Raw genomic sequence first — 3,565 nt, forward strand, 5'->3', positions numbered from 1 at the left:
TTTCCCAGCTCTGTGAAGAGAAAGAGCTTGGCATCAGACAGCAAAGCAGCTCCCATGCATAGGGAAGGTGGAGGTGCCTTGCCCATCTGCCCTTGCATTGTCTGCTCCCAGCATGGGTTGGGGAGGAGGGATGGGGCAGCCACGGCTTTGTGGTGTTTGTCCCTCTGATGGGGTGCAGAGGTGGTGGGGGGTTTGGGATCTGGTGGGCAGTTTGTCCCTGCATGTGGCAGGGGCTACTGTGCTGCAGCAAGTGCCTCAGCTTGGCATGGCTGGGCTCTGTCCTGGGCTCCTGCAGACCCCTTGTTTGGCTGTTCCCAGTTCAGTCTAGTTTGAAGCAGAGACTTGTGGTAACATCCTGCCTGTGGTGCTGGTCAGCACTCATGTGAGGGCCTGGGAATAGTGCTGGGCTCCTGTGTGCCCCTCCGGTAGCCTGCAGTCAGGGTGCCCCTGGCAACTCCATTTGGGTCAGAGTGACAAGCACCCTGAGAGGCCAGGAACAGACCATGCTGTGGTGACCCCCCAGCACCCATTGGAGGCTGAACTGTCCCATGCCTTCCTGGAGGAATCCTAGTGCAGACTCAAATTAGCCCGAGATGTGGTACCTTGGTGTTTGCAGGTAAGAGGATCTCCCTTTACCCAGCACTGCAGGGAAGCACCAGTGACCTGGCCTTGCCCCGAGCTGCTTTCCCAGGGGCCAGCTGCAGGAATTCCACCTTTCACCTCTGCATCTCACCACCTGGCCAGAGGTGTTGTCCTGATGAAGGTGCTGGTCCCAAGGGACCCCCTAAGAGGTGCAGGGCTGGGCAGCAGTGGTGGGCACAGGCAGGCACGGGCTGGCTCAGCCTCCCGGCATGCTGAGTCTCGCTCTGCGCACCACCGACCCAGCCTGCACATGCCCTGAGTGTGCGCCACGAGAGCTGGCAGCTCTCCCTCGGCTTCTCTTCATCTTCTCCTTCCTGCAGGCATCTGAGGGGGGAAATCGCTCCCTCTGCTCTGCCAGACCCTGCTCTTGCACTGTGATGGGTCCCTGGGTCTCCCGTTGTGCACCCTGAGCCCAGCTGTGCCCCAGGCACTGCCAGCTGCTGCCTGCTGCTGCCTGCATACCCCACAGCCAGGGCTGGGCTGGGAGTACCTCAATCCTCATAACCCCAAGGCAGGGAATTTGTCTTCCCCATGAAGAAGCAGGAGTTTCCCTTCCATAGCTGCATGTGCTTGGGCTGGCTGGGGCATCTCTAGGGCATGTGCACCCCATGGGATACTCAGCATGGGGAAAAGCAGCACTGGCCCACACAGAGGTGCTGTGGGAGCTTAGCTACACCTGGTCCCTGCATTTCCACTGTTTCTGCATCCCCATCCTCAAGGGCAAGCCAAGCTTATTTTACTGAGCCTGGTCCCTGCCACAGGGTGAGGGCTGCAGGGCCAGAAGTGTAGGGGAGCTTTTCCTGCCTGACTCAGCCAAGGAGGGGGTCACATCCCCTCGGTGTGACTGTTCCCCACTGAGCATGTTCTGCGTGGCCAGCAGGGCCTGGCCACAGTCCAGCACAGCTTCGTGCAATGCTGGTGTGCAGCCTTGCTGGCAGCAGCTTCCAGACACAACAGTTTACGGGTAGGAAAAACTTCCCATCCTTCCACAGCAGTTGTGGGAGAGCCGGGACACGCACCCAATCCATGGTAAGCTCTGATGCGGGGGCACAGTGCGCTCAGCGTGACTCCATGCCTGGCTGCAGTGGGACCACTTGCCCTCATCATCCTTCAGCCACCAGAATTCTGCTGCTCCCACACTCACTGTGGTCCCTGCAACTGGCAGCATCTCCCTCACTTTGGGCATCCCCAGAGCCACTTGGGCGGAGTGCAGCTCACCAGTCATGGCTTCACCCTGATGCCATACTTTGATTCCTCTTCCCACAGGGATGTGACTTTGGGCAGCAGCAGAATGAGGGCTGTTGCAAGCTGTCCCCTCTAGCACAGAGGAGCTGGGGGTCTGCTATCTGTTCCCCTTGTGAAGCACAGCCTAGAAGGCTGGCACAGCTGTCTCCCACCTCAGGCCCCTCAGGACAGGTCAGCAGGAGGTGAGGGGTAACCAATTCCCCACTCTGGACTATTTCATGGCCCCTGGGCTTGCTGGGGTTGTCCCAAGTGGCACAGGGTGCCCAAGGCTGCACAGTGAGTATGATGCTGGCCCTCTGGGCTCTCCTCAAGCTGACTGGTGATGGTGGCAGGGGTTCACAGGCCCCTTTCCCAGGATGCCAGTACTGAGTGGCTGGGTGCCACAGCATGGAGCTGGTGGTGGCTGGTGCTGGGAGACATTCCTGGAGCATGTCCCAACTGGCCCCCGCAGCAGGTGAGGTTCTCCCTCTGCGCTCTGGCCAGCTCCTCCTCTCCTCACCTGCCTCGGCACCAGCCCCCTGCTGCTCTCCTCTGTCTGAAAGCTCCCCAATTTAAAAGTGCTTGGAGAGGGGGCATCTCCCTCCAGCAGCCCCAGAGCTGTCCCATGCATCCCCAGTGACTGGGAATGTCTGTGTCGTGCTGGAGTGTGGAGCATGGCAGAATCACTATAGGGTCAGGAAACTAAAATCCTGTAAGGGTTGTGCTGAATCCCAGCTCATGTCAGATCCATGCCAGAGGCAGTGGCTGCAGAATGTGGAGAGGGTGGGCAGAGGATGGGGCACAGGCCCCACAGCACCACGGGTGCAGCTGGCTCTGCAGCCCAGCACGTCTCACCGTGTTGCATCTCACTGTGACGCGTGACTCATCCAATGAGAGCTGAAACCTCACCTGGGGCTGAAGAAAACAGATTTCCTTCTTGTTTCCCACTAAGGTAAGGCAGCAGTGAGGCCTCACGCCTGGCAAGTGTGGGCAGGGAGAAGCTTAGCCCTGGTGCTTCCCTTGTGCACATTCTCAAACTGGAGGGCTCCTGTCCCTGGAGGTGGTGTGACCCCTGCAGGGCTCAGGGTTTGTGCTTGCCTGGGCAGTGCCCTGCAAGGCCCAGGGCTGGTGGGACCTGGGGAGATGTTTTGGATCTTCTCATGATCTGTCCAGGTGGTGAGCAGCATTTCGGAAGCAGGATGGCGTGCACAGTGCAGGCAGGGACAAGTAGCTGGGGTCAGAGTCAGCCCTGCAAACTTTGATCAATGTCAGTCAGGAGGATTCAGAGTGCTTTGGGGCTGAGCCAACTGGAAGACGGGGAACCCCAAGTCTGGGCTGTGGGAATGACTGGTGGCCTGGCTGCCAGCCTGCCAGGCTTTGGAAAGGACTCACAACCTTCTGGGATGTTCCCGGAGGGACTGGCGTGCAGCGGCGCAGGGCGCCCGTGTGAGTCACTCGCACCTGGTGCTCTCCCTTTGCAGAGGCAGCACCGTCCCGCGCCGGGGGCCGCGGATTCCTTCCCTGGCCCTGGTATGCAGGGGGAAGCTGTGAAACACCGCGGAGGGGGAGGCACTCTGGTTTTGGGGACCCAGTCCCGCTGCGTGCCCCACTCCAGTGCCAATGAAAGGGGAATGCAGCTGGCAAGACGGTCAAATGCTGCTGGGCTGTCCACGGGGGATCAAGGTTTCAGGAGCACCTC

The sequence above is a fragment of the Acanthisitta chloris genome, unplaced genomic scaffold (genome assembly GCF_000695815.1).
Source record: "Acanthisitta chloris isolate BGI_N310 unplaced genomic scaffold, ASM69581v1 scaffold31991, whole genome shotgun sequence".
In the NCBI taxonomy this organism is placed as follows: domain Eukaryota; kingdom Metazoa; phylum Chordata; class Aves; order Passeriformes; family Acanthisittidae; genus Acanthisitta; species Acanthisitta chloris.